The 16,112-nt window shown below is 53.2% G+C and overlaps 1 protein-coding gene across 14 annotated transcripts in view; it reads right to left on the minus strand.

Annotated features, from left to right (window-relative positions):
• Positions 1–16,112, minus strand: part of AGAP1 (ArfGAP with GTPase domain, ankyrin repeat and PH domain 1) — a 548,021-nt gene that overhangs the window by 398,484 nt on the left and 133,425 nt on the right. The gene's annotated exons all lie outside the window — the stretch shown is intronic.

Genomic DNA, 16,112 nt, shown 5'->3' on the forward strand with positions numbered 1-16,112 from the left:
TTTATTTGAAGCATCTGTCCTCCCCTTAGAGCTCTGTGGAGGATGCAACTCAAACAACGACTTATTTAAAAAGCGAGAGATCTCAGGTGCTTGTTACCCCTCCCAAGTGTACTTGCATACTTGTACTCGGAAGGAGCAAGTGCATGGCCTGGAAGGAGGGAGCAAGGGAGGGACCTTCTTGCTTCCTGTGATGGTGCAGTTCACGCCACTGCCCTCCAAGTGAAGGACCATGCAGTTTCACTCCTGAAATACTGTTTTAGGAGTAAGTTCCCCAATGTGTGGGAAATGCCCCTGCCGGTTTCAGAGGCAGGAGAACACAGTGTTGCAAATGTGCGTGTCCAAGCCTGTCCGCCACCGCACCGTCTCCTATTTCACCTGTAAGGTGGGGAGGAAGAAAATCGGAACTAAACTCTCTGCGGTCTTGTGAGGACTGAATCAGCGAAGGTGCTGTGTGCCAGGCAGGGTGTGGGAGTGCTAAACGCTGCCTGCTGGGCTTCTCTTCCATCACATTTCCCTGCCTGCTCCCTCCTGGCTACATAGATCCTGGTCCTTGATATGACCTGATGCAGAACAATATTCTTATGCAGATCAACCTGTTAGTTCTTCCCAAGGTCTCAAATGTTGGGCTTTCCATTGGCTTCTTCCAAGTGTCAGAAGGAAAATGTCACGAAGGGTCCGCTAATCAAACTGGATGCTTACGCAGGCTTCTCGAGGCCTGGAAATGCAAAAGACACAGGAGGCGCACTTTCTGAGGGAGAGAGCTCCTTGGCAGGCCACCACCATTCTGGGATTCTGTGGCTGCTGGTCCTGGCCTCCCCTCCTTGCCTATCACCAAACACCGTGCCCAGAGCACTGAAAAGGACACAAAGACGCACGACGAGGCCTCTTAGGAAAGAAGTTATAGCTGAGGAAATCTGGATTTTACTCAGAGTGAAATTAAACAGGCGGATTTAGTGACACAGATCAGAGAGACTGCTGGTTGATTCTATTTCCTTTTAAGAAGATACTTTAGAACAGAGGATTTTTAGAGTGGGGAAAATATATGATACCACATAAGGGTAGGCATGTGTCATTACACATTTGTCCAAACACAAAGAATACACGGCCCCAAGAGTGAATCCCAAGGTAAACTATAGGCTCTGAGTGATAATAAGGTGCCAACATCAGTTCATCGATTATACCAAACGTACCATTCTGGAGGGAATGTGGATAGTGCGGGGAGGCTATGCATGGGTCGGGGCAGGGGGTACACGGGAACTCTCTGCACCTTCTGTTCAAAACTGCTGTTAACCAAAAACTGCTCTGAAAGATACAATCCATTAAAACAAAAGTTTAAAACAATTCTGACCACCCCCGGTAGCTGTACCTGGACACGAGTGCCACAATCACAGAATCGTCACAAGCTCTGTCCACCTACTCTTGGCGCTCAAGGGTTCAAGGGCAGTGCCTCTAACATTCCTCGAGTGCAAAGTTAGGGAACCCCAGAACAGATCTGGCTTACCTTCAGAGTTTCAATGAAAAGCCCTCTCTGATAAGACCCAGGAACCAGCAACTTCCAGAGCGGCACACAGACCCTGACCAGCTCTCAGAATGAGGTTTCTAGAGCCCATCAGCTTAGGTGGATGCAGAGGGGTGGCTCAGAGAGGGTGGGTGCTTTCCCCGAGGCTACATAGCTCACTGCTGAGCGCGGAACCCGGCGTCTTTTTGGGGGGTCGCACTACCTATGCCCATCCCCCTTGCCACCGTGGCATTTTTTTTTGGTCCTTGCGAGCATCGCCATTTGCTTTGTTAACAGCAGAGAGAGAGAAATGTGTAAGGCTGAGCTTGATGCTAATCAGATGTAAATAATACCAACATCTAGCAAGCTTCCATGTACTCATTCACTTTTCTGTTTGCTCATTTATTCATCAAATGCATGTTGGACACTGACCGCAACGCTACACAGTGAGAAGGCAGGGCCTCTGTCCTCAAAGAACTCACAAAGTTGTGGGAAAAAATGGTGTTTTCAAGGCCACGTGGTTTCACACAAAGCCGGTGTGGGGGACGCACAAGGATGAGAGACAGAGCAGAGCCCTGCCGGTCTGTCTCTGGGGTGAGCGCTAATAACACTGGGTGGGGTCTACCCTTTCAAGGCTGTAGCTGTGTGGACAGAAAGGTCAGGCCAGCTTTAAGTGGAGACTCAAACCTCACCTGCAGAGAGGCAGGGGCCTCTGCGCTCGCGGGGGGAGGGGGACTCATGGGGAATCAGAACCCAGGGCTCCTAACTTCCCCTGGGACCTATTCTCGCTTTTTAAGACCAAGGCAACTTTCAAGTTTGGAGATAGGTTTTCCTATGAAATTAGCCCATCGTCAAGACACAGATCCTGCTTGTCATCCGAGGTATTCGTAGAGCCAAACGTAAAAAGTAAAACCCCGTTCCTAGAGCACTCCACTAGGGAACTGCTGGGGTCTTGCACGATGCCGGCAGGGTTATCCTGAATCCAGCCCAGGGTTTGCACGTTGCTGTGGGAGGACTCAGTCCGCAGAGTAGAAGGTTCCATTTGATCCACCTTACAAGACCAGGAATCTCTGGGATGGTGCTAAATGAGGGGACCTCTTTCAGCCACGGCCCGGGACGCCCACTGACTCACACTGCTTTCGCCTCACAGGAAAGCATTTATTTTCCACACCAAGCACAATGATCCCGCACCAGGCCTGACTGTCTAGGCTGAAACAGCCCGGGAGAATCACCTCTCCCTACTGCCCTGGATACATGGGCTCGCCCGATGCAAAGAATCAGAGGCTCAGACAGATTTTGCCACTCCAAAATCTAAATCCCCTTTTAATGCAGCCAGACCTGTCTTTTAAAAATAGAAACGGTCATGCTATGTATGTTCAGGTGGCACTATGCTTTCTTTTTCTGTTGCTTTTTAAACTGACCCATCTAGACAATCATTTCTTAAATTTTTCTGTGCCTTAGAATAGATCACCATTTTGGCTTATTTAAAAAAAAAAAAAGTCTGTAGGTGTTATCAATACACAATCAAAACCAAATCGAAGGCAGGCAAATCCTCAACGCTGCAGGGGCTCCTTATAGGGAAGAAGTGCAGAGGGATCTAGGAATGGGGAGCGGCCCTACGTACACCCCGATTCCATCGTCGTGCCCCCCCCGCCCCCCCGCGGGCGGGGGGGGGCGCCGGGTCCGGGGGGATGGGATCTTTTGGCCACCTTCCCACGACTTCCCCCCGCCTGGGCCATTTCTAGCTATCTATAAATTAAACATCCTCCATGAGAGTATTATTTCGCAAGTGTTACTAGAGCTGATAAGCCTTAGTTAAAGGGAATCTCTGGTAGTCAGCAGAGCCGTCTGCTCCTGGAGCTGACTTTCCAAGTCACAGAACTTGCCAGCTAGTACTCACATTCACAGCATCACAGCAGAACCACGTGTGTGGGCCACCGCAACCAGCCAACCACTGACCTTGCCCGGCTTTGCACTCCCACCCCAGCAGCAACAAAGCCCCTCCCCCAGTTCACGGGGCACTCTCCAGACCGGTTTCAGGCAGCAGGTTGACTGAAAGATACAGAAGAAGCAAAAGGAAAGGCATTTGTGCTCAACCCACAATTTCCCAATTCACCTTCTGGCACGAGACTCAAGTCAGATCACCCCGGGGGGGAAGGAAGGCTTTCTTTCCGCTCTCAGATCTACTGTGTTGCTCGGCTTCTGCGACGGACGACCCTGCGGTCAACCCTGCCTGGACTGGACTCATTAGGGGCCCCACTTTTCTCCCTTTATAAGCTGGGGGTTAAAACAAACACAAAAGAGGTAAGAACCTGACAAATCACGGAGGGGCCAGTGGGCTCGGTCCCTGAGGCCAGGACATTCTGGTCTAGCGGGAAGAGGTCTCAGCACTTACGTCCTACCTACATTTGTCCTCCGTGGCCAACAATAATGCAGCCACGGCCACCCCAACCTTGGACGGTCCCACGAAGACCCCGGGAGGCTGTGCCTGGGCTCCACGCTCTTTTCACTTTTTTTTTTTTTTTAAGTTTATTTTTGAGACAGAGAGAAACAGAGCATGAACGGGGAAGGGTCAGAAGAAGACACAGAATCTGAAACCGGCTCCAGGCTCTGAGCGGTCAGCACAGAGCCCGACGCGGGGCTCGAACTCACGGACCGCGAGATCATGACCTGAGCTGAAGTCGGCCGCCCAACCGACTGAGCCACCCAGGCGCCCCTCTTTTCACTTTTAACCGGAGGCCCCACGGTGTCACCTCAATGGGCAGCACCAACCACGCTCCTGATGGAAGGAGCCAGAACAACAGGTCAGCAACTACTTTAATCAAAACCGAATTTGGGTTGACTTCACGGGAAGAGGGCTTTTCCAGTGCACTTCCCGTCGGAAGGCATCCGGAGATCAGAGAATCAGGCTGTTTTATACGAGGCCCAGAGTTGGGTGCCCCTGTGGGAGGGGTGGGGCAGAGGGGGAGTGAGAGACCCCCCAACCAAGCCCTGGTCTGCGGCACCCCAAGTTCAGCTCGGTGGCCCGTGAACGAAGGGCTTCTCTGGGCAGCCTTCCCCTGGTTCTGGGCGCCAGGTGAACACGACGAGATGCTGACACTCGGCAGGACACCTGCGCGGGTGCACTTTGCTCACGGAAGATTCTGCAAGGCGAATCAGAACCGGCGACCCCGGCGGTCTGTGACACCCCCCCCCCCCCAACCTGACAGCACGAGGCCACCTGCCCGCACATGTTCTGCTCCCCAGCAGCCAGACGATGGTGCAGAACACACGGACTGTGCCCAGAGCACTCTGCTCGCTGATGGGGTAGCTGGAAGGTGAGGGGACACCCAAGTGTCCTAAGTAACCGCTATCCAGAAGAAGTGTTACATAGGACAGGAAGGAGGCAGGTAAGAAGGCCGCAGAAAACAGTTGTTTCCTGCTGGAACATTCAAAAACGGCTTCAAGAGGGAGCGGTATTTGGTGTTCACCCAGACAGGGTGGTCAACCTCAGCGCCACGGACGCTCCCGACTCGGGTCCTTTGTTGCCGAGGGCCCATCCTGGGGATCGTAGGGTTCTGAGCAGAACCCCTGGCCTCCCCCTACTCATGCCAATACACCCCTCCCCCAAGCCACGGCAGCTAAAAATGTGTGCAAATATTGCCAGATGTCACCAGGGGAGAACCACTGCTCCCAAGGGACAGGCAAGGCACACTCGCGTGAAAAGGGAAGGGGTGGTTCCCGTGTGTCTCTGAGTTCTCATTTTATTATTTTATTGATGCAGCCATCCTCTCTTGCCTCTGTATATGATACGAGAAAGCTCCAGACGGTCCCTCTGTAAGAAAAGAAGCAATTAGGGGCGCCTGGGTGGCACAGTCGGTTAAGCGTCCGGCTTCAGCCAGGTCACCATCTCGCGGTCCGTGAGTTCGAGCCCCGCGTCAGGCTCTGGGCTGATGGCTCAGAGCCCGGAGCCTGTTTCCAGTTCTGTGTCTCCCTCTCTCTCTGCCCCTTCCTCGTTCATGCTCTGTCTCTCTCTGTCCCAAAAAAATAAATAAACGTTGAAAAAAAAAATTTTTTTTTAATAAAAATAAAAAAAGAAAAAAAAGAAAAAAAAGAAAAAAAAGGAAAGAAGCAATTATTTCCAGTAACCCTTCCCCAAATAGGGAGAAGAGCAAGAGTGACAGACGAGGCCACCAGGAGTCCTCGCTTGGTGACCGAGGAGTCCTCAATTACCATTGGTTTAAATCAATAAGTATCATGGACATGATGACAATGCAGGAAAGGAAATAAAACTAAGTTTTGCCAAAAATCAGTGATTTAAAATCCAAAGCATCGTTGTGTCGTTCTTAATCAGAAAATACCCTAAGCATGATGTGTGAACACTCTGGGCCATGAGCCGCCTGTGGGGGAGACGGGCAGCACGTACAAGGGGTCGACGGAACGCATGAGCACCTGTGACCGCAGGTAAGCTCGCTGGCTCGCCCTCCAGGGAGCTCCCACAATGAGCCTCTGCCGGGACCTGTGCGCGGGGCTGCTCCGGCCAGCGTACCCCGGGTCTGGAGCTGCCTTGACCCACTGTCCCCTCCCGGTTACTCCCGCACGAGGCCAGGCTGGCATCCTCCACTTACAGCAAGCGAGGTCTAGAAGCAACCTTAACCCAGCCCATTTTACAGATACGGCAGATTCCTCCACACAATCTGGTGCAGGGAGCCAAGAGGAAGCAGAGAAAACCAAGCTGAAAGCTCACCCGCGCTTCCGTAGGCCAAGGGGGAAAAGCCTTGGCTTTAAAAATATTCCCCAAAGAGTCCCTCATGAGTAGCTTCGCACTCCCCAAAGGAAAACGTCAGAAATTTCTTAGTGGTCCTTCTTGCTAAATGCCAGACAAAGGGGACTCAAGATGAAATTCAAAGCACACATGTTACAGCGTCACTTTGGTGAAATGAATACACACACCACACTCTGTGGTTTGCGTCACAACCACAGGGTCCCCCGCGGATGGTCACTCTTGAGGTGCCGGGCACTGGCTGCGGCCAGAGCTTCCCCCAGGGATGCTCGGCTTTTCTCTCCAGTCTTCGGCGCTCTGGGGACACACAGCTGAGGAATCAGGAGGATTTAATCAAGGGTAACACTCAGCTGTGCACCTGTCCCCCGAACAGCTGCAAAGAAGCTCTGGAATTTGTGTGGAGAAAGACCAAGAAATTCCTACCGATTACCTAATCTGCCCCATCTTCAAGAGCACACGGGACCGGGCCTGTCGGGTCGCGAAACTTCCTCTGCAGGATCCGCCGGAAGAGATTCTTCTAATAATACCATCTGCACAATCATCTTCCTACAGACGTTACAATTAAAACACGAGGAGGGTCTGATTGGGTCAGAGACGCCCCCGAATAGCCTCCAGGAGTGGAAGCAAATACCATGAGCTGTCAAACAGCCACTTAAATATGCTTTGACAACTTCTGGATACTTACCAAGTTTGTTTTCAGACCCGCTGACCACCCCACCCCACCCCCGCCCCGCCCAAGATTTGTGAAGTCCGGGACTTCTACGAAAATAAAAAACATCCAGGCCACAAATAACACCCTGGGAATTTCTGTCCGTACCATTACAAAGCTCGAGAAAAGCCTATTTGGGCAGAGTTATCACTTCTGCACCCCTTTTGGGATTTGGCTGCTGAGATATCTGGAAATCTTTTATCTGTGCCCAGGGGACCTGAAGGTTTGATATATTTCTCTCTAAATGTGGAAAACAACATGACTAAGAAGTGGGTTCAGAGCCCAGACCCCCCACCCCCACCACAGTCGGCAGTGGGAGACACGTGACCACCCTGCTGCCTTTATTAGCCAATGTGTCACCAGCTCCCGCACTCCCGGGGGGGGGGGCGGAGGATAAACGCAAGCTGGTAGCAGCCGCCACCCCCTTGCTCCTTACGATTTGCATAAAAGCTCCTGAGAAAGAGGAGAAGTGGGTCACGGGGACCAGTTCTGACACAATAAGATGAAATAAAACATCCGTGCCGTCTCATCTTCCTGCCACGCACGGCTCATCAGCAACCTGCGGGCACAGAGCAGGGGGGAGGCGTCCCTGCGGTGGGAAGACGCTGCTCTGGGGGGGGCGGGGGGGGTGCCAAACAGCCGCGGCAGCCCCGGAGCCTCCTCCCTGCGCCTTGATGTATGTTGTGCTAAGCTCGCCTCCTTGGGGGGGAAAAAAAAAATCACCACCAGCTCCAGAACCTTCCATGAGGGGAAGGGGAGGGATGATAGACAGAAGTGCCGCGGCCCAACAATTTGTGGGGCGCTGACGTCTTTCCTGACCCTCCCCTGTAGCGCCACCTCTGTCCCTAGGAGAGGTGCTGAAGACAGCAGCGTGGCTGGTTTGGTACCAACACAGAAGTCCTCAAATCCGGACAAGGACGTTCGTGGCCCCTGGGCCATCCAGCTCAGGACACTACTGTCGGGGGATCACCAGGTGGCCTGGCAGTGAGTGGGTGCTCATGCCGTGCCCCAGGTCCCCTTTCCTCCTGTCACTGCCTGGCAGACACCCCAAGGGAGGCGCCTAGGGAGCACGGCACCCATGCGGACAGCCAAGCCACACTGCCTCCTGCACTCAGGTCTTGCCCTTCGCTGTTTCCTAAGGCCTCCTCCCAAGGTCACGCCCTGAACCACCCAGGACTGTGCCTGTCCACCCTCCCCTCCTGGCCACAACCGTCCACAACATCCGTCTTCTCTCTCATACTCCTGCTTCAGGAGGCTCGGCTGACACATGTGTCCTTCCCAACCCTGCAGACCCTCCTCTGTCCCGCCGAGGCCACGGCACGTCCCTTGTCTAGTGCCGGTCCCTGACGCCCGAGACCCCACCGTGGACTCGGGTGGGTCCATCCGAACTCCAGCCCGCGGGACCAGGGCACCACAAACTGCGTCCGCGAAGCAGACAAGCAAGAGCGGGAGCACGGGGCCCCACCGCAGCTGCCCACACAGTGAGGGGGCCCCGCAGCCCTGGTCCCCCACGATCCCATTCCGACGATGCAAACCCGTAGGCTGCCCTGAAAACACGGGGTGCCACAGCCCGGAGCTGCTGTCCTCCGGGCCCCCCAACCACACTCGGCTCTCCTGCTCAGAGCTGGCCACCAGACCACGTTCCATCAACCACGATCACCTCCTCTCCCTCAGCCAGCGCTGAAAACACTCCGCGATCTCCCACAGAATAAAAACCAAACAGAGGCCTCCCCGCCACGTGCCCTCTGGCCCCCTCCCAGGCGCCTCCCACCTCCTCGAGGGTGCACTGTGCTTCCTTCCTCTTCACCCTTCACTGGATTTCCAGAACGAGCCGACAGCCCGGCCCAGCCCTTCTGCAGCGATGGGAGCCCAGGCCACAGTTCCGCTCAGAGACGCCCTGTCACCTGCAGAAGGAAGCGGCCACTCCTTGACCTGGCATTCCGGGCCTGGGACAGCCCCCTGCCACCCCTGCTGGGCAGAGTGGCTAAGGGGCTGAGCTCTTGGGCCAGAATGATGCAAAGCAAGCCCTGTGTGACTTCGGGAAAGTGACCTTGAGTCTCCGGGCCCAGTTTCATTTGGCAGGAAGGCCGTGAAGACAGGGGAGATGTGACAATGAAATGTGTATGAAGCATCTGTCCCAGTGCTTAGAACAAATGTGTGCTGCCTGCTGCCTCCCAAGATCCTTCATTCCTTCCCAGGCCTTTCCAACTCCTTTCTAGTCCTGACCATGCCACACCCGGTCTCTCCACGGTCATCTGCTGGGGCTGGCAGGATCAGCCAAGTCCACCTCGTTGCTGGCGCCTGGCCACCCCTTCTCAGTGTCAATCCCCTGTCTGACCTCACACTTGCCCTTTACATAACCACCTCCCCGAGAAGACCTGGGTCCTTGAGACAGGAGCAGCAACTTTATCTCTAAACCCCAGGCCCTATCAGTGTTCTGCTTGATAAATGGTGTCGGGGGTTAACTTTTACCAGTCCAGGCGGCTGATTCAAGATCAATTCTGGAAGGGAGCAGTGGTGCCTTAGTCACGTTGCAGGTAACAGCAGAGGTCGGCTGATGCCCGTTTACACTGCTACACCACCCGGCAGCCCCCAACCCCCACGAGTTTATCTTCGAGGTCTCCAGCGGTGAGGGAAAGGCGTGGAGGGGAGGGTGATTCACTTCTTCCCGTGGCCACAAACCACCTCCACCGCAGCTGATCTTGGGTGGCCGCCCCTGAGAAAACGTGACCCTCCTTCATGGACCACATGAAGCCATGCTTGGGGGTGGGGAGTTTCCAGAGTGTGACTGCCTGGGAGGAAAGCCTGCCCGGCAGCTGGCCAGAATTGAGGGGGGCAGGGGGCAGGGTCTGGAGCCTCAAGTAAGCACTCCAAGGAGGGGGGATCCCCTGGTGGGCGGCTCCTTCCTTGCCCGCCCATCCAGCCTGGGCCATGCTCACTATGCAGAGGAAACAGCCAGGACGAGAGCGGGTCAGCTGGTTGGCCAAGATTCAGCTAGCAAGGGCTGCCTTCGGGCCCTGGGCCTTCACCGAGATAGAAGGAAATGCAAGCCATCGATCCTGGAGTTCGGGATCCTCACTAAGACCTAGAACACCTGAAATAACTTAGAACCATCTACGGAGAGGATAATGACGAGTGAACCCACAGTTAACGCAAGGATCTAAAGGCCCGGGGCCTTGGCACCTGGCACTTCAGAAGTGCTCAAAATGATGGGTTTTCGTTTTTCAAATGGCACATTCCGGAAAGCTGTCGGGAGCTGCGAGGGGACCCTGCGCGGGGGACTGCACGCTGAGAAGTGCCCCATGAAGAGGGCTGCATGTGTGTGTATGCAAACACCACCCCCCACTGTACCGTCAAAGAATTTCCAGAGAAGCATCAGAGGGCACCGGGCATTTCTGGGCATGTACAACGGGACGTTCGCACAAAAGGTCTTTTTCTCTGGAAGAACTCCAGGGAATTAGGAGTCGACATGCAAGGAAATCTAACACCCAAGATAGCCATTTACCCAAGCAGGCTACCCAGACTCCCCACCGCTGCTTCGGCACATTCCAGCATTCACAGGACGCCATCAAATGCCAAGGCGAGGGGATAAACGTGGGGCCTCCATGCTCGGTCTCTCTCTGTCCCAAAAATAAATAAACGTTGGAAAAAAAAAAAAGGGGGCACCTGGGTGGCGCAGTCGGTTAAGCGTCCAACTTCAGCCAGGTCACGATCTCGCGGTCCGGGAGTTCGAGCCCCACGTCGGGCTCTGGGCTGACGGCTCAGAGCCTGGAGCCTGTTTCTGATTCTGTGTCTCCCTCTCTCTCTCTGCCCCTCCCCCGTTCATGCTCTGTCTCTCTCTGTCCCAAAAATAAATAAACGTTAAAAAAAAAAAACAAAAACAAAACAAAAAACAAAAAACGTGGGGCCTCCAGCCAGCTCACACCACTTGGGCACCACGCAGGTTGCCTGGGTCCACACTCTGCCAACCTGGCCGGCGGCAGCCTCGTTCCTGAGAAACAACGTCCAGCCGCGGTGTGGCCACGAGACGCACACCTTCCGTGCACCTCCTGGCTTCAGGGGAGATACAAAAACATGTGTTTTACATTGACTGGAGATTCCCAGGCCCAAAAAAGCCTACGTGTATGGGGCTATACCACCTACCAGAAAGGGGTAGCCTGGGTTTAAAGGCACCAGGCATCAGCTGGCCCACCCCAAGCCAGACCTTCTAGCCCTTCTGCCTACACTGCAGGAGCCTGCTCACCCTGACCCTCCCTCTGCAGCCCAGGGCCCCTCGATGGGCCTCAAGGCTCAGCCAGACCAACTCTCAGCTGCCCCTTCCAATCTTAGCCAAGGCCAGGCTCAGCCGCAGGCACTTGAGAGATATTAATTTGACGAATCCAGCTTATTCCCCCAAATGCTCCTATGTCATAAGGACTATTATTATCCCTCTTCTAACACAGAGAAAGTTGTAGTCACCGGTGGGAAAGGGGGCCCTGGATCTCAGGGTTAGGGGTGGAGCTGGACTGGAGCCCAGCCCTGACCCCCAGACTCTCAGGAAAAGCACCAACTCCACCCAAGAAGTAAGGATGACACGTGCCCCCCACCCCACGTGGCCCTGCCTCTAGGGAGAGCCCAGCGGGTCTGCAAAGGGAGGCAGCAAAGGCAGTCAAGGTGCCTCCAATAAAATCCTGAAGGGCTTTGCTGGAGCTAGTCCTTCCGCTCTGCTCGGAAGGTGAGGGTGGAGAGGAGAGGGAGGGAGACAAAGGGGAGGGGAAAGGAGTCACGTGCAAAGTGGAAATGACTTTGGGAGCAAACAGAGATGGTGGTTAAAATACACACACACACACACACACACACACACACACACACACAAGCCCCTCACCCTACCGCCCTACTTCCCAGGGATGGGACACTGAAAGCCCAAGGCAGGCTGGGGTAAAAGAGGCTGCTTTTCTGATCTGCATCTCAAGGACAGGTCCCAGTCCTGAGATTAATTTTATCCCCAAATTCCCCTTCAGGACTCTGCTTTCCTTCTAGAGCTCCTGGAAACACTGAGTAAACCCTCTGCTACCCTGACCACCCCCCCCCGCCCCCCGCCCAAGCCCTGCACTGGCTTCAAGCTGGCTTCTGTTACTCTACCCCCCCAACCCCCCACACCCTGCACTGGCTTCAAGCTGGCCTCTGCTTCCACCCAGGACTCCAGGGTGGCCTTGCAGGAAAACCAAAGTGGCCCCCATTCACTAAATCCACTGCCCAGCCCATCTGCCGGCCCCACCTCTCTCTGCCTGAGATCCCGACCCAGTGGCCTCTCCCTCCTCGTTCTCGCCCTTGACCTTGACCCTGGAAGGCCACAGGAAAGTCGGCCAATTGCGGAGGACCTCCCTTCCTTAAAGCAGAAATACTCACTTATAAATAAGCCATAAATTCTCACCATCAGACACATTCCGGATATAATGAGATCAGTACAAAGGCCTGGGCTTTTGGAAAACGGAGCGCTTCGCAGAAAACACGGAGACCTTCTGAGGTCTGTCAACTCAGTCCCTCCAAAGGGAGCATTAGCAGCATTATTTCTAGAGCAAAACATCCTGGGGCACCTGGGTGGCTCAGTCAGTTGAACGTCTGGCTTTGTCTGACTTCGGCTCAGGTCACGATCTTACTCCGGGTCGGTGAGTTTGAGCCCCACGTCGGGTTCTGTGCTGACAGCTGGGAGCCTAGAGCCCCCACTCACACTCACTCGCGCGCGCTCTCTCGCTCTCTCTCTCTCTCTCTCTCTCTCTCAAAAATAAACACGAAAAAATGTTTAAAGCAAAACCTCCTCATTTCTAGTAACAAAGACATTCTGCTAATGAAAAAGTGCGCACAAAGGAGCAAAAACGCTTTAAGATCGGGGTGAAAGTGTGAAGGAAAAATTTCCATAGATGTTTCATTGGCCACCAAGGTTTTAATAACCTTAACCATCGAGACAAGTTTGTCAATTTGTCTGCTCATAGTCTGCTCTGGCTGCTACAACAGGGTATGACAGACTGTGGGGGGGTGAGAGGGGGTTAAGCAACCCGAGTTTATTTTCTCCAAGTTCAGGGTGTCAGCAGGGCTGGTTTCTTCTGAGGCCTCTCTCTTTGGCTGGTAGATGGCGTTCCCCCACTGTGTCCTCACGTGGTGGTCCCTCTGTGCCTGCCTGTGTCCTAATCTCCTCTTATGAGGATGCCAGTCACCACAGATTAGGGCCCATCCTCGTGACTTCAATTTTCACTTAATGACTTCTTTAAAGACCTCTCTCCAAAGGCACCTGGATGGCTCTGTCAGTTAAGCCTCCGACTTCGGCTCAGGCCATGATCTCACGGTTGTGAGTTCGAGCCCCACGTCGGGCTCTGCGCCGACACCTCGGAGCCTGGAGCCTGCTTGGGATTCTGTGTCTCCCTCTCTCTCTCTCTCTCTCTCTCTCTGCCCCTCCCCCACTCATGCACTCGCTTTCAAAAATAAGTAAACACTAAAAAAAAATTAAAGACCCTTCTCCAAATAGTCATATCCTGACATACTGGGGGATGGCGGGGGGGGGCAGGGGGCCTAGAGCTTTAACATTCGAAACAATTCAGCTCCTGACAGTTACGATTCTTAAAGTAAGGGGAGCATTTGGTGTATAACATTTGGATTTACAAAACACTTTTCTTTGCCTCCCCCAGTAAGATCTCAAAGCAACCCCGCCATCAATAGGCCCTTCAAGGCACAGCTCAGCAAACGGGCTGCCCGGTGCTCCCGCTGGAATAACAGTTACTAGTCAGGCAAGAAGCCCGGCTCCCTCTACATGATGACCCAGTACAGCCTGCTCCACCTGGAAGAAGCAGGGGACACCCCCCCCGGGGGGGCTCCCCCCCATTCAGTCTCCCTGCCACCCTCTCACAGAAACCGGGGAAATCAACCACACACGTGAGAGTTGGGATCGGTTTGGGTTTCTGCCTTTCCCTGGAACACTTTAGTGGATTCATCTAAAAGCAAGCATGTGTCGCTCACGTATTAAACCACGATCCATGTACACAGTGGGCAACGTCCGCTGAAGACCCCCAGCACGAGGCCGAATGCAATGCTCCGGTTTCTTTTATGCCATTTTGTTAAACTGCGTTATTAACATACACAAATCAAGACTTTAGGCTTGAAGCTCTTGGTTCTTTTTTTTTTTTTTTTAAAGTTTATTTTATTTGTGTTCAGAGAGACAGAGAGAGCGTGAGCAGGGGAGGAGCAGAGACAGGGACAGGGAGAATCCCCAGCAGGCTGGAGCATGGCCTGAGCCGAAATCAAGAGTTGGAAGCATCACTGACTGAGCCACCCAGGAGCCCCGTTGGTTTTGTTTTGTTTTGTTTTGAATGTAGCTCTAAAAACAGGGATACGATGACCAATGACCCTGTCGCAAAGAAGGCATCTCTTTCAGACCAGCATATCTGCCTCCAAAGTGGAAATAAGGCCCCAAGATAAATGACAGCAATATTCTCTCCTGCCTCATTAGCAATCATCAGCAGGCTTGGGCCAGTAGGAAAATGGGGGTTGGAGTCTTGGGTCTTACTGGAGTCTTTTTTTTTTTTTTTTTTATTTTTGGTGTATTTTTTTAAAAAATTTTAACACATTATTTTTGAGGGACAGAGACAGGCAGAGTATGAGCAGGGGAGCAGCAGAGAGAGAGAGGGAGACGCTGAATCCAAAGCAGGCTCCAGGCTCCGAGCTGTCGGCACAGAGCCCGACGCGGGGCTCGAACCCACAAACCGTGAGATCATGACCTGAGCCAAAATCGGATGCTTCACCGACTGAGCCACCCAGGCACCCCTTGGGTATTATCGGAGTCGTAAAGGACGACCTGTACATCTGTGCAGGGAAGGAAAAGACATGCCAGGCACCGCCTTCTGGGTACATGATGCCCAGCAAACTTTGTGCCACCCTGCCAGCTGCTTCCTGGAAGAGTCAAAGCTCCAAGAGCCTAGCCTCACTCTGCACCGGCCCCTCCCTCTTCCTTACAGGTCAGGATCAAAGACCAGGACCTTTTTCCAACAGAGTCCCCCATGGCATGCAGGACAGACAGAGCCTCACTGGGGATGCAAAAGAGGAGCTTGGAAATCTCCAGTGAACAAATTGAAGCATGAATAAATCACACTTTCTGAAACGTCATTACAAATATGTATAAGACACTGCAGCTTACTTGCCCACAAAGTCAGGAATCCTGCTCCGGGGAGGCCAGGGGAACACAGGGAAGCCACCTGCTCTTGTCAAATGCAGCTGCCCTGCACTGGGGACCAGACTCAGCCACGGCCTGGCCGGAGATACACTTTAATTATTCCTGGGCGATCAGGTAAAAGCTTTCCCTTTGGAAACTGGGGGTGGGGAGTACAATAGTGGTGAACTAAAGGGACGGGGACACAAGAGACTCACAGAGAAGTGAGGCCATCAAGGCTGGGACAGATGGGGCTGTGCAGATCTAGGATACTGGGACTCCCAAAGAGATCCCCGGGCATCGTTAGGATTACCATTCCTAGAAACAGATTCGAGACACATCACTTCCCAGTTCTGTATCTGTCACGGCGTCCGCCCACCCAGGTTATTAATACGCAGCAGGAAGACTGCATACACTCGACAGCCAAGGATGACCTCCCAGTGGAATAAAGTGCTTCACAGAACAAAAATAGAGGCAGTGCCCCTTCTTCTATCTTCCGGCTTCTGTACACTTCATTAATTCCATGTTCTCGGTTCCAGCATGAATAAATTTTCAAAGCATATGTCTGCTTTTAAATCTCTGCTGACCTTGTGTGGAACGCGCAAATGTTTCTGTTAACACAAAGCTAAACACAAAACAAAATGAGAAAACTGGGGATCACTCTGGGCTCGGTAATTAATATTCCTTATTCATGAAATTGCTTTGTTTGAAATTATAGGATTCAATCAGAAAGTCATTGTCTTTCCCAGTTTGCTGGGCTTCCTATATGAATGCAAATCACAGTGACAAAGACACACCATAAGGATTGAAAATGCACTGCTTACTCCTTAATAAATGTTTAAATTTGCTCCCCATCTAGCTGTGAGAAGCAGCTCAGAGACTCGGATAGAATATGTTGGATATTTTTATTCTAATTTTCTTGAGACCATTTGCCTCCCCGGAAATACAGCAGAGATCTCTGACGGGG

This window comes from Herpailurus yagouaroundi, unplaced genomic scaffold (genome assembly GCF_014898765.1).
Source record: "Herpailurus yagouaroundi ecotype Mexico unplaced genomic scaffold, PumYag 202, whole genome shotgun sequence".
Classification (NCBI taxonomy): Eukaryota; Metazoa; Chordata; class Mammalia; order Carnivora; family Felidae; genus Herpailurus; species Herpailurus yagouaroundi.